The 21,504-nt window shown below is 45.1% G+C and overlaps 1 protein-coding gene across 3 annotated transcripts in view; it reads right to left on the bottom strand.

Moving 5' to 3' along the window:
- WIPF1 (WAS/WASL interacting protein family member 1) overlaps positions 1–14,551 on the bottom strand; it is a 125,940-nt gene extending 111,389 nt beyond the window's left edge. The window contains exon 1 of one of the 3 annotated variants that reach the window (XM_059055514.2): positions 14,399–14,551. The gene's annotated coding sequence lies outside the window, so the exon portion shown is untranslated. The remainder of the gene's footprint in view (positions 1–14,398) is intronic. The other 2 variants (XM_067026324.1, XM_059055516.2) reach the window with 2 other exon arrangements.
- Between the last annotated feature and the right edge of the window lie 6,953 nt (positions 14,552–21,504).

Genomic DNA, 21,504 nt, shown 5'->3' on the forward strand with positions numbered 1-21,504 from the left:
GAGGAATAATTCATTCCTGACTTCTGTAAGTATGCAAGAGAAGGCAGGCACTCTCTTGCTTCTGTTTCCTAATGACTTCTTAGTAAGGGCAGCCACAGCTTAGTGCAGCTCACCACTTTTCCCTGCACTTCCAGGGCCCCCACCCAGCAACCTCCTTAGGTCAGGAAGCTTCTTACCCTGCAGAGGACGCTTAGGATCCAAGTCCCTTCACTCCCACTGCTGAGGCATCTCCCCGTAGCTCAGGACCACCAGGTTCTTTCCCTGTTGTCACTGCTGACCTCTACTCTTTCCACCACCAGGAACTTCCTCCCTTTTCCTTCCTCCCTCTGTGTTGCTGGGGCCAGAGCTGAAGGGAACAAAGGGGAAGTGTCTACTAGGCCTCCATCCTTCCATGGGCATCTGGGTTGGAACTCAGAAAGCATCTTCTCCTAGTCACAACCTTATCTACAGATGGTGGTTGGGCTCCCTCAGGCACCAGTCCTAAGGTTCAGCTTCCCGGGCGGCCAAGTTTGTCTAACCTCCCTGTAAAGCAAAGAGTCCACAGGGGTACCATTTACCAGTGTGTGGGGTCCAGGATCTTTCTATGCACAACTGGAGACCCTGTAATGTTAGCACCAATCTCAAGAAGCAAGAGCAGTGTGCAGTTTCTTGGATGCCATCCAAGATGGTGTGCTTCTGAGCCAAAACAGCAATGTGTTGTTCCTCGGACCAGGATTAAGAAACACAAACAAGACACTCAACCAGCAGTGGTCACAACCACCAATCAATGGTCACTGCAGAACTCCCAAGGCAAAGCCCCAGGTGGGTATTTTTCTCCACCCCCGGGAATCCCCCCCATCACAGTGAACATCCTCCGAAGCACACACTCACAGTCACCTGCATACGGTGTTTGGTCTGAGACTGTACAAAGGGCACACTAGTGAGCAATGACCTCTGCTTTCTAAGACACTGCAAAGGCAGATGTGTACAAAACTCAGCAATCCATGTGCTTTCCCAGCGACATTTAGAATTGGTACTTCCTGGCTCTATCTGAAGTGTTCTTTAAAAGGGGTAAGCCAATGACATGTGTGTACACATGTGTGTGTACGTGTGTGTGTGTGTACACATGCACCCGTGGGTGGTAGATGATGAGGACTCAGGGTTGGGACCATGTGTGCATAATACAGAATAAAAGTGAGTATAATGTATAATGGATGTGTGTAGGTACACACAAGCTAGTGTGATTTTCACTGGATGTAAATAAACCAAGATCTGCCAGGCATACCTGGACTCACCTGGCTCACATCTCACTCCCACAAATAATATTACAAGAAAATCTTGGGATAATAGCTAATAGTCCTTTTTCAAGAATACAATAAGATTCAAGTATCAATGAAGAACCCTATGAGTTCCACGTAATACAGCCACACTATTTTAGCTGAATGAGGAATTCGATAAACATCTATTTCTCTCCCTTATTTACCAAATACTTAGTCAAAAACAGGTAAAGTAACATTTCAGACTTATCAAATTTCTGACTGATAAGTTAAACTGTTCACAACTGCATTGTTTAGACAGTGCCTTATCTGGAGATGTTGGGTCTGTCCCATCACAGACATCCTAACCTCAGCCTTCTCCCCATTCTTAACAAATTCCCCTACTCTATTTTTGCACAGTGTTTTATTGTTGTCAAGGTCATGTGACTACTAGGCAACAAAGCTGGGATTATAAAACAATGGTAAACTCCTAGTCTACAGTCTACTGCTCTTCTGCACTTTTCACTTCAGTACTCTACCTTTAGCAGAGGATTCAGTGCAAAAGGAATTAACTAAATAAGCTGATTGATATCAGGTCTTGACCTGAAAGTGACTTGACTTTCAAGAGTCTATTTCTGAGGATAGATGGACATCCAAAACCAGGGGCAGAGTGAAAGTGAAGGCAGGGCAAGAGGGTACATATGCCCTCAGGCAACAGCATATGAGGCCCCCAGAAGCTGAGTATTTGCAAATCCCAATGCCAAAACTAAGGTGCGTGCCCAGTTTCCCCAGGGCACCACTTTCCCTCACTGCCACTCTCTGACTAAAACCTAATACAGCTACCTACCAAGGCCAACCAGGTACCCAGAACCCAGTCCAGACTCAGGACTCTGGCTAGTTGAGGGCCAGTGGATTTCTGGCCTTGAGAATGACCTGTTTTTTTGCTTTTGTTTTTGTTTTTTGCGGTACGTGGGCCTCTCACTGTTGTGGCCTCTCCCGTTGCGGAGCCGGCTCCGGACACGCAGGCTCAGCGGCCATGGCTCATGGGCCCAGCCGCTCCGCGGCATGTGGGATCTTCCCAGACCGGGGCACGAGCCCGCGTCCCTTGCATCGGCAGGCAGACTCTCAACCACTGCGCCACCAGGGAAGCCCCTGACCTGTTTTTTTGAGTGCTGGAGAGTTCAGTCCTGCAGGACTGGGCCACCCATGGAGTCTCAGGGTCTAGAGATTTTCCTGTTCTCATCAGACCTCCCATCTTACTGCACTGAAGTCTCCATTAAGACTCACTGTGGGGCTTCCCTGGTGGCGCAGTGGTTGAGAGTCCGCCTGCCGACGTAGGGGACACGGGTTCGTGCCCCGGTCCGGGAAGATCCCACATACCGCAGAGCAGCTGGGCCCGTGAGCCATGGCCGCTGAGCCTGCGCGTCTGGAGCCTGTGCTCCACAACGGGAGAGGCCACAACAGTGAGAGGCCCGCGTACCGCAAAAAAAGACTCACTGTGAGGGCATACAGACAAGGCTGCATTCTGTGAACTCACTCAGCTCCCGTGGACCTTAGGGTTCTGCACAAGAACACACATTCTGAGGAACTCCTCTGGCTCCATTATGCCAGGACTTCAGCCTCATTCTCGCCTGGAACCTTGTGCTTCTCTCCCTGCTTTAGCCTGGCTCCCTCCAGGCAGACACGTCAGTTTGCCCTCTAGTCTGTGGCCTTTTCCCAGCAGGAGGCCCTTGGCTTGTCGCAGCCCCGACAGTTTGGCAGGATGTACAAACTGATCTTTCCGGGGACACTGATCTGGACAATTCAGCCTCATTCAGGAGATCCAGCTCTCAGAGGGTCCAACTCTGATGTGTTCTTTCTTAAACAGGACATCCCTTTATGAAGCTTCCTAGCCTTTAAAACACTCACAATAAAAATAGAGCAACATTTTATTATGGCAGATATCAAGGACTCACAGGGCTTCTTAATTTTCAGTTCCAACGTCTGCTGCCCAGACACAATCTTTTTGCCATCTGTGTCAGGTTAGTTACAAAGCACTGTTATTATTCTGGGCTACACAATGTTGGCCCAACCTACCCAAATACAAGAAATTTTGCAGAATGATTTAGTTATTCTGTTCATATAAATGAATCCAGTTGTACAGCTGTTTCTGATTAACCAATGTACTGCTGGAGTTATATACAAATAATTTTATAGTGAACTCAGCAACTACAAGGACAGGAGCAGTGGAATCTAGTCTCACCTCCCAGAAAAACAAGCAGGAGCAACAAGGGCAGGGGCTTTCAACCACACTCCAGGTTTAAATTCCTATCTGCTATGATTCACTTTTTCCTCTTGATGTAATTCAGCATAACTTATAACTAATGCTCTCAAAGAATGTTTGTCTTCAGACTTTAAGATTCAAGAGGGAAACCCAGTTAGCTGTGCAAGCTTAAAACTCCTTTAAAATTTCCCATCGTTGCGTTTTATAAGTTTCCATTTTTCCTGGTAAGACATTTATATTTCCTGAGACAATTTCTTACATAATATATTTCAGAAAGAGAAAATTGGAATCAAAAGGTCTGTATTTACTTTGTTATATGTAGATATCAAGTGTTTTGTTTCTTTTCAATACAGAACAATTAAGCTCAGTGAGTTTAGGCTCAAGTTTCTCTTCTCCAGGTCTAGAAGACAAACCAGATGCACATTAGAAAATTAAGGAAAAGACAGGGCATGAATAATTCAAATGAATGGAATTAAAAAAAAAAAAAAGGTAAAGAGAGTGACACGTGCTCCCTAAAGAAATCATTTGAAACAACAGGAAAAAGAGATTAGAAAGTTTATACTTCTAAAATGAATTACACTGGCAAGGATGTGGGGAAACAGATATTTTCAAATAGTTTTAGTAGGACTATGAATTACTACAACTCTTAGAAAGTAATACCACTTTAGGGGCTGTGAGAGAAATCAAAGCTTCTGTATGCTAGTATGTTCTGAACACACAGATATTCGGAGAAGAACTGTAGTAGCACAAAACTTGAAATAATGTGAATGGTTAAATTATGGAATATCAATCAGCCATAATATAAATGAGTTTTTAATTTGAAGAGAATGGCTATAATGTTTTGTTATGTTAAAAAAAAAATCTTGGGACTTCCCTGGTGGCACAGTGGTTAAAAATCCGCCTGCCAATGTAGGGGACATGGGTTCAATCCCTGGTCCGGGAAGATCCCACATGCAGCAGAGCAATTAAGCCCGTGAGCCACAACTACTGAGCCTGCGCTCTACAGCCCACAAGCCACAACCTCTGAGCCTGCATGCCACATCTACTGAAGTCCATGCGTCCTAGAGCCCATGCACCGCAACTACTGAAGCCCACACATTCTAGGGCCCATGTGCCACAACTACTGAGCCTGCACGCTTGCAACGAATGAAGACTGCGTGCCTAGAGCCCATGCTCTGCAACAAGAGAAGCCAATGCAATGAGAAGCCCACGCACCACAACGAAGAGTAGCCCCCGCTCACCACACTACAGAAAGCCCACATGCAGCAATGAAGACCCAACGCAGCCAAAAGTAAATAAAATAAATAAATAATAAATCTTGTGGATATCAAAAAAAGATATCTTCACCCTCATGTTTATGGTAGCATTATTTACAATAGCCAAGATAAGGAAACAACCTAAGTGTTCATCAATGGATACAGAAAATATTTCACACACATGAATATTATTTGGCCAAGAAAAAGAAGGAAATCCTTCCATTTCTGACAACATGGATGGATCTTCAAAGTATTATGCTAAGTGAAATAAGTCAGAAAAAGACAAATACTGTATGATCTCACTTAAATGTATAATCTAAAAAAGCCAAACTTGTAGAAACAGAGATTAGAATGGTGGTTACCAGGGCCAGGGTAGGGTGGGGGGAGGTAGGAGAATTGGGAAGATGTTGGTCAATGGGTACAAACTTGCAGTTAGAAGATGAATAAGTTCTAGGGATCTAATGTACAGTGTTGTGATTATAGTTAACAATACTGTTTTAAATACTTGAAAGTTGCTAAGAGACTAGAGCTTAACTGTTCTCATCACTAAAAAGAAATGATAATTATGTGACATGTTGGAGGTTAGCCAACCTATGGTGGTAATATATTACAATATATGAGTGTATCAAATCAACTTGTTGTATACCTTAAACTTATACAATGTTTTGTGTCAATTATGCCGCAATTAAAAATCATGTAGCTTGGGCTTCCCTGGTGGCGCACCGGTTGAGAGTCTGCCTGCTGATTCAGGGAACACGGGTTCGTGCCCCGGTCCGGGAAGATCCCACATGCCGCGGAGCGGCTGGGCCCGTGAGCCATGGCCGCTAAGCCTGCACGTCCGGAGCCTGTGCTCCGCAACAGGAGAGGCCACAACAGTGAGAGGCCCGCGTACCACAAAAAAAAAAAAAAAAAATCATGTAGCCTAATGTGTATAAGGTTTCTATTTTTAATAGAAAAACTATATAAGTGCATATATATTTGTATATAGTTTTATAAGCAAAGAGAAAAGAAGGACACACCCCAAACTGGTAATATCGATTACCTCAAGTGGTTAGATTTGAGAGACATAGGAGAAAAATTAACTTTTTCTTTGTATACGTCTTTCTCTTTTGTTTTATTTACATCAAGCACATTAATACTTTTGTAATCTCAACAAGGTAAAAAACTATAATTTAATTTTTTTTTAAGGGATAAGAGTCACATTTTCAGCAAAAACAAGGAAGCAAAGACTGAAATACAAAGACTGAGCACCTGGCTTGGTGGTTGACAAAAGGGACATGTTTCATCACAGCAAAGTAGAGATGATGTATGCAAAAATTCTGTACAGAAAGGAATGTTATGGTTAAAGTAATACCATAATACCCCATGCACAGTCCTTTAACCAACTGAGAATTGTTTTTTCTTTTTCTTCTGCCAGTTCCTCATCAAAGGGAGAAGATTAAGGCGGGGGGGAAGGTTTACAATGTTTAATTAATAAGGTTCTAGCTCCAACATCTTTGTAAAGTACCACATAAAGTAATCCCTAATTTTAACAATGATCTAATTTTTTATTTTGTCTCAAACAACATGTGAGGCTTTTTTTTTAAACAGTGCTAAAACTCTAGGGAAAAGAATAATGTGGAATTTTACTCACAAAATCTGGGATTATTTAAACTCATGCTTTGGGTTAAATTTTAAACCATGTGCAGCAATCTAATTCTAGCTCTAATACATAAGAATAGGCACTGCTAAAGTAAATTACTACTTTTTAAAGATTTTTTAAAAGACTTCAACTACTTTGCCTTTTTCTAGGCTCTCAAAAATTGAATTAGAAATTTCAGTACCATCTGAAAACTTGTCTTAGTGTCCCCCAGCCTGCCTTCTGGGGCCTGGGAAAGATAACTGGTTTTGTCTTGTTTTATTCTCCCTGCCCCCACCCTTTTCTCTCAATCCATCACTCTGGTCCTTCCTGAAAGTCCCTCCTGCGGCACATACATGTGCCCCTTACATTACATGAGCCTGCTCAAGAATACCCATTTCTTCCCCTTTTATCTCTGGCTGATCTGTCTCCACTACTTAAATATCCATCCCCATAACACAAGTCTATTGTGATGAAGACACTGATCTCACTGTTCACATTTTTTAAAAAAAATAGCTAGGGTACATGTTTTCTCAAGATCTTCTCCAAGGTCTAAAGGTTCTCTGCTTTCAAAATCTATCCTGCCTAGGGCAGAAAATAGTCTCGGAGTTTCCTGAAATATTATTTGATAACATGTTCAACACTTCAAAATTGCATCGAAGATGTGGCCAGATTTCTTTCTTGGTCCCTCCCAGGCCGAAATTCTTCCGTCAACAGACCTAATCTCCTGCATACGTCTATAGAAAAATGCTTGGGAAGTTTCAGAAATGGGCTGGGTGACACACAAGTGGTTGAAAAGCAAGAAATTCAACCAACTGCCCATTTGGTCTGTGTAAGCCAACTAAATGATTATATTGATGCTGTCACTGAATTGGTTAGTTGTCTGACTTGACCCGATGGACTAGTTGTCTGGGCATCATTAGCAAGAGCTAACAGATGAAAAGATGGTCATTGAACAGGAAAATATATCCACCCCGACAGCAGAATGCCATCCAACTATTAAGAACATAGTAGCAATATATCCAAGAAATGCTAAAACTATCAGGCAAGCGAAGTGCAAATAACCCAGTCTCAAACATGTGGGGTGGAGGAGGGAGAATAGGAGGAATGTAATCAAACTGTGTTTAGCTATTACAATGAGGTAAGGTGTATACATTACATATTCAGTATTTAAAGTAACCAAGTATTGCCTATGAGAGAAAAAATATATTTAAATAATGTAAATGTGTGTATATATATATAAACATATATAGATGTGTATTGCCTATGTAAGAAAAATAGAACATATGTAAAATTAATTTTTATTTTAAATCGTAATTGACTCCTCTGGCCAAGCAAACTATTTGGCCCTCAATTTTCCATTTTATTCACCATTTACTTCCTCCTGCAGACACCTCTTACCTAAGAGGAATATTTATCCTCCAAATACAAAGGAGTCTGTGGCAGTCTGGGGAGAGGCTAGCGTCCTTCAATTTTGCTTAAACTCCTTTCTCAAGTTGTACATCACCTCTTAGCTAAAAGAAAAAGATGGGAAATCCGTGGGTGGGAGAGCCTGAACACTCACTAATGTGGAAGTGAACCACATACAGGTATTAGATCAGAAAAATGTTACTTCTTAGGTTCCACAATAATAATTTCCACATTCCCCACAAGAACACAAAATCCCATTCTTTTATTATTAGGATCATTGTTATTTTTCAATTTGGAAGAAATAAAGATAAACAGCATTTAAAGATAATTATGTATGTGATAAAAAGTAATGTATTATACATATCAATCATGGTGAAGGATGAAATCACTCTTAGGATGAAATCACTCTTAGGATGAAACTTGTTTCCCAGCATCTTCAGAAGCCAACATCAAAATCTACTTTGCCTTCGTGAAAAATTCACTCACCTCAAATGTTACAACCAGAGTGGTGGAAATAAACTGCCATTCAACAAACATTAATTGAGAACCTACTATACAAGAACCTACTGTTTCTGAGAGAATGTAAAAAAAAAAAAAATTAAGTTATTTCCTTCAAAGAGTTTACAATCTAATGAGGGAGAAAAAAAACACATGCAAGTGACTCCAATACGGAATAGAGTGGATTCCGAGCCACAGGTGAGGCCCAAACAGACAGCAATGAGAATTTACTAAGAAGAGGGAGAAATCGGCTTCAGAAGAAGATGGCATTTCTACTTTTCTTAAGAAGCATGTTTTTACAATGTGAACCATGTTCATCGAAGCCACTGAACTAACAAAATTTGTAGGTGATTATGTCTCCTAATTATTTTAGCTGTATTCTTCTCTTATTGAGTATTAACAAAGTCTATTGTTCTTCTCAACAAGTACTTGGGGCCAATATGAAGAATCTACGGGATTCAACATACAAGTGAGGAGAAGGGCAGTGTCAAGAGAAGAAATGCAAAGCAGAGGCATACAGATGGGAATGGAAAAGAATCTTTGGCTGGAGTCCACAGCATGAAGAGTGGTGTATAATACAGCAGAAGGTGAAGTTAAGGGTTAAAAGTGCAGAGTTTGGAATCAGACTGCCCGAGGCTTGAATACTAGTTCCATCACTAGCTGTGTGACCTTGGGCAAGTTATCAAACTTCTCTCAATCTCAGGCTCCACATACATGTATAGAATCTACCTCACGGGGCTGTGTGACTATTAAATGATTCAATTAAATGACACATAGTAAGTGGTAATGTTAAAGAAAGAAAGGACAGGAAAGAGGGAGGAAGGGAGGGACGGAGGGAGGGAGGAAGGAAGGAAGGAAGGAAAGGAAGGAGAGATTTTGTAAAGCTTGGGCCAGATCACAGAAAGCTTTGAAAATTTGATTCACTTATCTTTTTTTTTTTTTTTTTTTTTTTTTTTTTGCGGTATGCGGGCCTCTCACTGCTGTGGCCTCTCCCGTTGCGGAGCACAGGCTCCGGACGCGCAGGCCCAGCGGCCATGGCTCACGGGCCCAGCCGCTCCGTGGCATGTGGGATCTTCCCGGGCCGGGGCACGAACCCGCGTCCCCTGCATCGGCAGGCGGACTCACAACCACTGCGCCACCAGGGAAGCCCTTGATTCACTTAAATTAATATAACTAAGCAATAAAAGGAAATTAAAAGGAAGATATTGAGTTACAATGGAAAGATGGCTTATTAGAAGAGAAACAATATATCCCTAGTAGGCAATGCTAAAATGTTATAGTCAGCCCTCCACATCTGCAGATTTTGGTATCCACAGGGGGTCCTGGGCCAATGCCCCTCAGATACCAAGGGATGACTACTTGTATAACATCACAGCAACATGGTTTTACAACATGAACCATGTTTCTGAAGCTTCTAAACTAATGAAAATTGTAGGTGGTTGTTTTGCCTGTTTATTTTAGCTACGTTCTTCTTTTATTGAGTATTAGCAAAGTCAATTATTTTTGACTTCTCACCAAGTATGGATGCCTGACCTGAAGCCTGCAATGCTGAGCAGGCTCCCCAGGAATCGGTCAATGTTTCTTGACTCCTGGCCGCCAGAGAACACAAGAGCAGTGCTGCTCCCATCCGGTGGGCGTGGGTGTTATACCTGTGACCAAAGCAGCTTGGCCTGGGACAGGCAGTCCCCCTGGTCACCCCACACAGATGAGGGTAGTCACACAGATGTGTAACTACCACAACATGTTACCCCAGCACTTCCTGGTGCCAGAGGGACAGGAAAGTAGCACATCTTTCTCCCCCTGGCCCTTTATCTGCCCTGGTCGTCTCAACAGAGTAGCCTAACTGGCTAAGCAGATACCACAGGCTGGTAGCCGCACCCCCCCCCCCCCCCCCCCCCCCCGCATACTGATGTTCTCCTCGGCGACATCCCTCCTCCTCAGCTATTAAGAGAATACACGAGGTGATCAGTGTGAAATGCTCAATAGCTACGGACAGCTGAGGGATTATTATGTGTTAATTTATATACAAAGCAGTTCCTATGTTTAGGCTCTTTTTTTATTTCCATATGGAAAGAAGAATACCTACACAGTGTTTTGTGCAAATTAACACTGATAATAACAATGACCCCCAGTCTCGGCCTTGGCGCCATCTTCCGAGAAACCTCCGCGCCATGAGAGCAAAGGTGAGCAGTCCCTGCCAGTGAGCTGCGGCTGCAAGAACTGGAGATTGTGGGAGTAGACATGGCAAGGGAAGGCCGCCATCGTTCTGGATCACTGGGTTCTCAAGGGTGCCCAAGAGCTGTTGGGAGAGGAAGGACAGTTTGGGGAGAAGCAGAGGAGGTGGTGGTGGAGGAAAAAGCAATGGCGCAGGCTGAAGCGCAAAAGGAGAAAGACGGTCCAAGTAAAGAGGTACAAGTAAACTCGTACACCCATGGAAGCCACGGAGCAGAGACAAGCGAAGCCAGAGGCCAGGCACGCTGGTACAAGTCGTCAGACTGCATGCCAACTGTCTAGAACTTGTCTCAGTGGATCTGGAACATTTATGGCCATTCTGATGGCCTCGACCACCTCTGAGAGACCCATCTTGCTGGTATCAAAACGGTCCCTTTCAGTCCTTTGCCCTGGACTTGTGACATTCTGGACTAGTTCTGTTCTCAGCTGTGGCTGAATGTAATATGTGTACAATAAATCATCTCTTTTGCTGTCTTAGCTGAAGAAAAATAATAATGGCCCACAAATACCTAGCAGTAGCACTGTCCTGGATAATGTGCCAAGTGATTCACATCCATGACTTTATCCGACCCTCAGAACAACCCCGTAGGCACAGGTGGTTACAGTACTCTGATTTTAAAGATAAAGAAACAGAAGTCACAGAACATGTGGAAGACAGAGCTGGGAATGGAAGATCTGCCTGACCTCCTGACTCATGGTTTTACCTTTAGGGACTCTGCAAGTGGTAGTACATCAGTACCACCTGGGGGGGTTCAAAAATGGATTCCTGGGCCTCCCCTCAGCCTTACAGAATCAAGTCTTTTTAAGTCACACCCATGACTAAGGACCAGCATACTTCAATACTGGTTAAAGCGTGTTAGGTAGATAGCATTACTCAACTAACTGAAGGTATTCTGGGGAATATGGTGAGCCTCTGAGTTTTTATTACTTCAAAGTATAAAAGAAACAGAGTTAATTATTTTAACCTGACTGTAATCCCTGCAAGGTGAGAACAATTGATAAATGTTGGGCTGGGCAATGAGGCCCATAAGGAAGTATTCATTTCTCCCAGGGAGGAGGAAACTGAACTGTTCCTCAATTGGAGCAGGGAAGATGGAACACAATGTACATGTGCCTATGAATCGTCCCATGCCCGGCACATGGAAGACACTTAGTAAATACTTGTTAGACAGACAAATGAGGGAAGACTGACTCGCTCCAGCTGGAAGTAATTTCACTCTCCTCTAAATTCCCTGTATTTGCTCTGTACCTTTTTTTCATCTTATTTACCACATTCTACCCTGCATTCCTGCTGTTCAAAACCATGTCTCCTCTCTACCAGAAGGTAAGCATTCAGGGACCAAACCCCATCTCCTGCTGAGCTAGGTCTCCCCTTCTACCCCGGCACAGGGCACAACAGTGACCCCTAAAAGGAACCCTCAATGCCAAATGAGCAGGTTGCTTGATTTCAAGTATGAGCCGATCCATACGTGGGTCCTGGCTATTCACAAGGCCTACCAAACCGTCCAGCACTGCAACATAACTGTGGGTTGCTGCGTCACAGTGGCAGAGAAACCTCTGTATGAAAATCATTAGGAATTTGGTAGACCTCACAGGAGGGCAGGCTTCCGGAAGATGACGGCTCTGGGAGACACAATCCCAAATAACAGATGCTTAAAACTGAAGGGGTTACAGCAACTACAACAAAAGGCACTTTTCTTTAATTCTGTTCTCCTGATGTGCACTGTAAAAACCACGTATGTTCCTAAAATTACAACCGTAGGGAGGAACACCCTGAAATATCTAAGACAGTGACACAGACCCAGTAACAAATACTTCCCACAAAAGCGGGCTCATCCCTGGCCAGACCAACTAAGACAGTGTGTTTAAAAAGTAAAGACATTCCACCTTCTCCTCACTGCCCCTGTCCCACCACTTCAGCCCTTTATTGCTCTTGTGTCTGCGTGGCCCTCCAATGCCTTGTGCTGTGCTGCTTTTTTGCTTTTTGCTGTTTCACACGCCATTATCCCACCTGATCCTCACACGAAGAGACGGAGGAAGAGCAAAGGTTATCAACCCCATTTCTTGGATGAGATAAGTGAGGCTCAAGGTACACAATATGCATGATATGCCTAAGGGGCCAGAAAGTGGTTGAACACACAGTAGACACTTGATTGCTGAAATGAACAAATGAAAGAAGGCATGAATCTCTCCACCTGGAAGTAATCTCATTGTCTCTAAACATACCAGAATCTGATTTTACCTTGCTTACAAACCTCTCTGTTCTACATCACACAAACCTAAGAATCTACGTGCTGCTCAGGGAGCCAAAATTATGGCAGAGGTTGGGTAGGTCCCAAGGAAGAAGATGATAGTAAAATGTTTTAATAACATCTGCAGAGTCTAGTCTGCACAATTCCACTCAACAGGTAATGGGCTCCTACAGGTGGCGGCAGATTTGGTCCCTGAGAAACTCAACCTTGTGGGGATGTCAGGCAGGTAAAGATACACAGCAAGAGTGAAGGCAGAGTTGTAAGCACTGTAAAGAGGGATTAAGATGCAAATACTGATGGTCTATGCAGGATCTCTCACCTCCAGAAGTCAAAAGGTATTTTACACAAACTGAAAAGGAAAATTCTTCGGAGTTATTTTACCCGCTAGAGAAAAAGGCATTTTTTTGAGGAGGAAAAAATATGCCAGTGACTCAAAATGAAGCTGCAGTATCGTTTTGGAATTGCCTTGGGAAACTGGCAAAAGAAAACCCACCTAGGGCGGGACTCTGTCCAGGGGCTCCGCGGTTGCACCGCCTAAAGCCTGGGTTTACCCACGGCCAGCGATTGGGGGTGGGGTCCAGTGACCATGCAGGGGACAACAGTGACACGCAATTTTCAGAAAAAGGTACCAAGTCCATCCAGTCACTGCTGACAACCTGAGAGGCTTCCCAGAGAACTGAGATAAAGTCAGGAGCCCGTGGCCCAGGAAGGAATACGTTTTCCTCCGGGATTGAGCAGGACCAGAGGACCTGGCCAGGCTGGGCCCCTCGCAGACGCACCCTTTGTTCATCTCAAAGAGTTCCAAGTCTAACCACGAGTTGAAGATTTGAGTCCCCCTGACTGGGTCAGCTGGTTTCTCTTACCCTTGCAACTTTCCTTAACGGTTCTTTTTTTAAAAAAAAATGTAGAGGGAATGAGACTGAAGTGAAGCTGTCCGGAAAGTTCGGGAGAGGCCCCGGGAGAAAAGCGCTGACGGGGACTATAAGTCCTCTAAGGTCACTGCACACATCGAACGCGCGCGTCTACACCGCCCACTGCGCGAGCAGCAGCCTGGGGCACCCGGCGGGAGGCGAGTTTGGGAAGCCGAGTTGCGGGATGGGTACAATTCCCCAGCGAAGAAAGCGAAGCGGCTCCAGAGCAGGAACTGGCCCCGGGGATGCCCGAAAGTCCGCATCCGCCGGCGCTGGGGATGGGGAGCAAGGGGGAAGACGCACCCCAGCGCATCCCCGCGAAGCCCCTGCCACGGGTACCCACAGCGCGAGCGGGGCCGAGCCCCCCGGGCGGCCCCAGGCTCGGCGGAGCCAAGCAGCGCGCCCAGCCCCAGAGGCGCCCGCGTCCGGAGCCCATCGGTCCGCGGCCCCTTCTTCCCCCGCCCGCCGGCCAGCCGGCAGGACGCGCGAGCCGCCGGGCCCGAGTCGAGCCCCCCAAGAGACCACGCGCCCGCGCCCCCGCCCGCAGCGGACGCAGCCCCGACGTCCCCTCGGCCCCCGCCCGCGCCCACCCGGCGCCGGGGCGCGCCGCGCCGCCCAGCCCCTCCCCGGGGTCCCCGGCGGCTGCGAGGGTCTCCACGGGCGTTGCCCTGAGTCCCCGGAACCCGTTCGCGCCCTCGGTGGCGGCGGCGGCGCGTCCCTTACCGTGCAGCGGCTCCGTGGGGCTCCAGGGCCTCGCGGCGCGCCGGGCATTTTTTTCTGGGAAACTTCTCCCCAGTCCGCAGGGCTGAGCAGCCGGGCAGGAAAAGTGCTCAGCGCCGGGAGGCTGCGACCATCCGGGAACTTCGCTGGGATGTAAACCCTCCCCCTCGGCTCCCGGTCCCCACCCCCCTGCGGCCCTGCCACATGTGGACGAGCGGCGAGGCAGCTGTCGGCCCTTAGCCCTCCTGTCTGCGTGCCGCGCCCGCGTTGCCTGGTGCCGAGGTTCTGCGCCTCGCGGCCTCGGGACCCTGGAGGAGCGTGGCAGTAGTGGGGCGGTTAGGAGTCTGGGGCTCGTGTGTCGCTCCGTCTCCCTCCCCTGTGTTTGCAGAGGAGCGGGAACTGGAAGGGGTGTCCAGCCGAGGGCCCTTTCCCCCAAGGACTGCAAGCTCTCCAGCTTCCCGCTGCCGGGATTACCCCCCCAACCCCGAGTGAGAGCCTTTTCTCATCGCCTTCTCTGTTCTCAAAAGAAGGGGCCTGCTTTGAGACATCTTAAATAGAAATTCATCTTAAAAATGAATTTTTAAATGGAGTGGCGCCCACAGAGGCCCAGGGTCCATCCACATCTGTCTTCCTGAACGCTGCGTGGGGACAGCACTGCTACTCCTCTCGTGTAAAGATGGCCACCCCTCCCCCTCCCCCTACCACCAGCACCAAGAATCGGCTGGGATTGAATGGTTTTGCTCCTAGTGGGCATGGATTTGTCATCAGCCACCCACATCCTCAAATACGGTGGCATCAACAGCAAACATTTGGAGAAAGCCGAGGCTCCACTCTGTTGCCGGAGCTGTTACTGACCGGCTCTGAAAGCCGCCGTCTCCAGGCTCCAAAGAAAAGTTAATACTCACTAAGACGACACAGATGTTAGAACGTGTGCATTTGAAAAGAACAAGTTACAGTCGATATAATAACCATTTAATCATATTGTTAAAATATCAAGGCTGGGTATCCCCTTAAATAAAAGCAGAAAAAGTGGGAACATAGGCACTTCAGAATTGATGTCCTAGGCTGAAAAGGTGGTTCATCCTTGACTAGGCTGTCTGCTCCTATTACAGTTCCCATGTGCACACTTGTACCCTGACATGCTCTTAACAGATACAATAATTCTTCTGGGAAAGAGGTTGGTAACATGGATAAACTTCCCAGTGACAAAATTTGTCCCTAAGCGTACCCATCTTTTAAAGGTTCATTATGTATTTCATCATTCGAAGCTTTTCTTTTTCAACCATTTCTTTAGTGATATGTATATGCTTGCTATGTTTTATATAAAATGAAGACCATTGATTTCATGTATCAGTACATTATTCCAGACTTGAAAAAAAAGTCAGTAGCACTTACCACTGTGTATCATGGAAGTTAAATCCAGGAGCTGGCTCCTATCCGCCCTTTAAGCCTCAATTTTTGCTTCAGTCAAATAGGGATAACAATAGCTCTTACCTCTTAGGATTGTTGTGAGGATTAAATGTGATAATCCCTCTAAAGATGAGCAGAGTAGCCGCAGGCAAGTGGAACAGGAATTTTTACTTATCTTTAATTCCCTAAAGCCCAGTAGAGCTCCTGGCAACTTTTAAGGAATTGATTAAATATTGGTTGAGATAAGAACTCTCTTGAGTGTGTGTCTTTCAAGAATCCATATAGATTTTGCATTCGTACACAAAAAAGAAAATTAGGAAGATAAAATATATGTCCATTCCCATTATTTCACCATTGGAAGCCAAAAATTAATGGTATTCTGAATTGTCTGCTGTTTTAAGTCACCCATAAAGTCAGTGATCTGTTGTCCAGAGTGCCCTGGCTCTCTGTCCTCAGACAGCATTTCTCTCAATAAGCTCAAAACCTGAGTAGTGTTTTATCAGTAGCAATTTTCTAGTTTCCATTAGTGTGCTATGGTTATGTTAGATGTTAACATTTAGGAAAGCTGAGTGAAGGGTACGTGGAAACAATTTTCCTATTTTCACAACTTAGTTGTAAGTTTCAAATAATTTCAAGTTGAAAATTTAAAATTTTCATCTTAAAAAGATCAAAACCTAAAATTCGACAACAGATACCTTCTTCCCTTGCGTGATGTTAAATTATACCTTAAAATTAAGATACTGAGGGAATTCCCTGGTGGTCCAGTGGTTAGGACTCCGCGCTTTCACTGCTGAGGTCTGGGGTTCCATCCCTGGTTGGGGTACTAAGATCCCACAAGCCACAAAGCTTGGCCGAAGAGGGGGAAAAAAAAAAGATACGAAATGAAGAATGAAGTTTGGGGACTTCCCTGGTGGCACAGTGGTTAAGAATCCGCCTGCCAATTCAGGGGACACGGGTTCAAGCCCTGGTCCAGGAAGATCCCACGTGCCACAGAGCAACTAAGCCCGTGTGCCACAACTCCTGAGCCTGTGCTCTAGAGCCTGTGAGCCACAACTATTGAGCCCGCACTCCTAGAGCCCATGCTCTGCAACAAGAGAAGCCACAGCAATGAGAAGCCCATGCACCGCAATGAAGAGTGGCCCCCACTTGCTACAAGTAGAAAAAGCCCATGTGCAACGATGAAGACCCAATGCAGCCAAAAATAAAAATAAATAAATTTATTTTTTTTAAAAAGAATGAAGTTAGTACCAGGCACCAGGCAAAGGTATTATGCTAAACCTCTGCAGTCAGGGGCACTTTGAAATGAATGAAGAAAAAAATGACTTCTTGAATGCTGCTTGAAGGCAAAGTTAGGCTAGAAATATTATAATGATCTTGGGAAAGAAGGAAAAGGGAGGGAGATAGAAGGACATTGAGACTGGCAAAATTAAGACAAATTTATCAGAACCCAATATTATTAATGACATATATGTGCTTACCATTTCAGAGCTACCATTTTGGGACTCACCCTAACCTCTAAACTAGGCCTGTGGTGTTTTAGAACTTCCCCTCTTATAACAATTATTTGTTTATTGCAATTACTTTTTAAATGCCTGTCCCCTCCCCCAAGACAGTAGTCCCCTTTGTGGGGAGGGGCATGTGAAGGCAACTGGTTCACCATAGTACTTCCAACACCTGGCACATTTCTAGTACTCATGACCACTGGATGAATGAATATACCAAGCATTAAGCTAGGTCCTTTTTTTTTTTTGCAGTACGCAGGGCTCTCACTGCTGTGGACTCTCCCGCTGCAGAGCACAGGCTCCGGACGCACAGGCTCAGCGGCCATGGCCCACAGGCCCAGCCGCTCCACGGCATGCGGGATCCTCCCGGACTGGGGCACGAACGCATGTCCCCTGAATCGGCAGGCGGACTCTCAACCACTGCGCCACCAGGGAAGCCCAAGCTAGGTCCTTTTACGTATAGTATCTCATTTAATTCTCAAGGCAAATTAACTGAATAGGTATTTGTCGCCATTTTACAGATGAGGAAACTGTGACTTAAAGAACTTAGGCAACCTGCCCAAGATGACTCAACTTGTGAACATCAGAATCCAGATTATTTTGACAGCAATGCCCTGACTCTAACTACTATGCATACTGTCTCTTGACCCTACTTCTTGTGTTTGTTCCACCTCTGAGCTTCTGCTGGTGCGAATGACCTGAATTGACTAGCATCCAGATTCCTTGGTGCCAAATAGCAAAAGAAGAAAACTTATTGATCTTTGAACAGACTTATTGGGGTTCAGGTATATCTGGTTAAAGGCTCTATACTGACAAGTGATTTGGGTTCTCTCTTCTGACTTAATTCAGGGAGAACATAAAATGTTATGTGGGATAAGAGCACCAGGCTAGGTCAAGGGATGCTGCAGAGAATCAGGGTGTACTTAGTACCATACCTTATTCCAAAAAAACTTCAGACAGTAAGAATTGAATGTGATGAATTTAAACCTTAGTCCAAGATAGCAAATTTAATCATCTTCTTTCCTTATTAAAAATATATTCTCATTCTAAATAATTCAGGTATTCCATAAGCATAGGTATAGAAGGCTAAAGACTCCTGCAATCCCATTCTCCAGAGAAAACCACTGTAAGAGTAGGATATATATTCTTCTCCATATATTTTTCCTATATAGCCTTAATTTTTTTTAAAAAAATCAACAAATATTTATGAAAAGCCAAATAAATGGGGTCATACTACACATTTTCTTCTGTAATTTGCCTTTCTTTTCCCAGTAAATAATCGATTGCATTGTTTTTCTGTTGCTATATAACAAACTTCCATAAATTTAGCAGCTTAAAACAACATCCATTTATTATTTCATGGTTCTGTAGGTTAGAAGTCTGGACATGGCATGACTGGGTTTTCTGTTCAAGGCATCACAGGCTGAAATCAAGGTTTCAGCCAGGGCTGAGTACTTCTCTGCAGGCTTTGGGGAAAATCCACCTCCAAGCTCATTCAAATCATTATTAGCAGAATTAAGTTCCTTATGGTAATAGGACTAGGGTACCCATTTACTTACTGGCTGTCACCAAGTGGCTGCTCTCAGCTCCTAGAGGCCACCTGCATTCTAGCTTCCTCCATCTTCAAAGCCAGCAATGGAGAATTCCCTCACATTGAATCCCTCTCACACTTTCAGTGTCTTTTACACTGAAGGAAAAGCTCAATCCTTTTTAAAAGTTCAGCTGATTACATTAGGTCTATTGAGCACAATCTCCCTATCTTAGACTCAACTAATTTAGGGCTTTAAGTACATCTACAAAATCCCTTTACAGCAGCATCTATATTAGTGCTTGATTGAACAACTTGGAGAAAATATGTGTGTAGCCGGGAGTAGAAATCTTGGGGCCATCCTAGAATCCTACCTACTGTAGATACATAGGTTTATCTTTCCATTTCCCTAAAGATAAATCTACTTCATTCTTTTTAATAGCTATGTAGTCTTTCACTGTAGATGAATCATAATCCAACAAAATCCCCTATTAGCAGACATTTATGTTGCTTCCAGTTATTTGCCTTTTAGAAATACACAATAAAGATTCATGCTCTTAAATGCCGACACACCTGTGTCCTTCTGTAAATTAGCATCCTAGAAGTGGAGGTGCAGGGTGGAAGGGTTTGCACCTTTTGATAGATCCTGCCAAATTGCTCTCCAAAACGTGATACCAATTTATACTTTGAATGACAACATTGAAGAATGGAAATAGCTAATTCTTATAAACAATTAAATTCCCTTCATAGACTGTTTCATCAGGAGGGCATAAGTGTAATGGTTAAGTGCACGGACTCTCTGTCAGGTTTTTTGTCTTGACTCTTTGATTTCCTAATTGCATGAGCTGGAGCAGGTGGCTAAGCATTAGTTTCTGTATCTCTAAAGAGAGGATAAAAATGGCATCCCTTTGTATTAGCTATCAGTTGCCGTGAAACAAATTACCTCAAAACTTAATGACTGGGCTTCCCTGGTGGCGCAGTGGTTGAGAATCCGCCTGCCGATGCAGGGGACACGGGTTCGTGCCCCGGTCCGGGAAGATCCCACATGCCGCGGAGCGGGTGGGCCCGTGAGCCATGGCCGCTGAGCCTGCGCGTCCGGAGCCTGTGCTTCGCAACGGGAGAGGCCACAACAGTGAGAGGCCCGCATCTCACAAAAAAAACTTAATGACTTAAAACAACACACACATATTATCTCATAATTTCTACAGGTTAGAAATATGGGTGCAGCTTAGCTGGGTGTTTTGGGTCAGGGTCTCTTGCAAGGATGCCATCATCTCAAGGCTTGATTGGAGGAGGATTCACTTTCAAGTTCACTCACTGGCTGTTGGCTAAACACATTAGTTCGTTGCCACATAGGTGTCTCCATAGGTCAGCCCACATCGTGGCAACTGTTTTCCCTCAGAGTAAGTGAGCAATGGGCAGCCCCCAAGATGGAAACCACAGTCTTTTTGTGATCTTGAAAGGGACATCTCGTTGCTCTGCCATATTCTATCCATTAGAAGCAAGTCACTAAATCCAGCCTACACTTGGGGTGAAGGTGTAGTACAAGAGTGTGAAGATTAGCAGTCAGGGGTCATTGGAGTCATTAGAGACTGCCTACCACTCTCCTCATGAAAGTGTTGTGAGGTTCAAATGAGTTCGTGCATGTAAAAGAATACACATGGTGTCTGATTCTTAGCAAGCACGCAAGAAAAGTTCATTATTATTGTTATTATCATTATCATCCTTGTTCATTACTCACACCCATTTTCCTATTTGACCCAGCATCACATCAAGAACAAAAGAATGGCATTTACACCACAGCTGCTGTTTGAACAGTAGAGCAGGCAGTTTCCCTCAGGAAACAGAAATCTTCTCAAATGAGGTAATATAGGAAAGCTTAATCAAGGAATTGTTTACAAAGATGTTTAGGAAAAGGAACAAGGGACGCTGCCGTTACTGCCCCCAGGCCTGAAGGGGACAGAATGTGAGAGGGTAGCTTCAGCTCTGAGAGGGGGCTGCTGGAAGGAGTTGTGACCTTCAGATGAAGAATGGTGTCAAGCCACGGTGACCCTGGGGTGGGACTGGAGGCATAAATACCCTGACTTCTCTCCTGCCTGAGTCACCACCACGTGAAGGAGGAGCCAGAGGACAAGGAAACCCGCCATGCTGTCTGCACAGGTCAGCCCCCCAGGACTGGAGGGAGGAATGGAAAATGGCCAGCACAGGCAGGCACAGCTGTTCACTAACCGATGTTTCCCGGGGACCTGACATCATGTCCCTTCACATAAAAGAGGAACTGAAAGGCAGTTTTAATCCTCAGTGTCCAGCATAGGGGGGCAGGAAAGGGTGGTGGCAGGGACCACAAGTCCAGAGGAGTTTGATCCAACTGCTGGTTTCTGGTGCCCCTACAGGAGCAGTGAGGAAGGTACAAGGATTGAAACTCATAACTGGCAGGCATGTCCCGAGTGTCTCAGGAAGATCATGTGGGCTGTAGGTTTTATTTATGTGGGGAATGGACTTAATGGCATGAAAGGCGTTTCTTCTGATGACTCTGATGGATGATTAAGTCTTGCTCCATTGGTCAGGTGCCAGGGCAGGTACCTGCGAAGACCTTAGGGGCTTCCAAAGGCACAAGGTTTTCCAAATGTCCTCCTCCTGTAACAAGGATCCAGGTGCCTAACTTCAGT

This window comes from Kogia breviceps, chromosome 2 (assembly GCF_026419965.1).
Source record: "Kogia breviceps isolate mKogBre1 chromosome 2, mKogBre1 haplotype 1, whole genome shotgun sequence".
Taxonomy (NCBI): Eukaryota; Metazoa; Chordata; class Mammalia; order Artiodactyla; family Physeteridae; genus Kogia; species Kogia breviceps.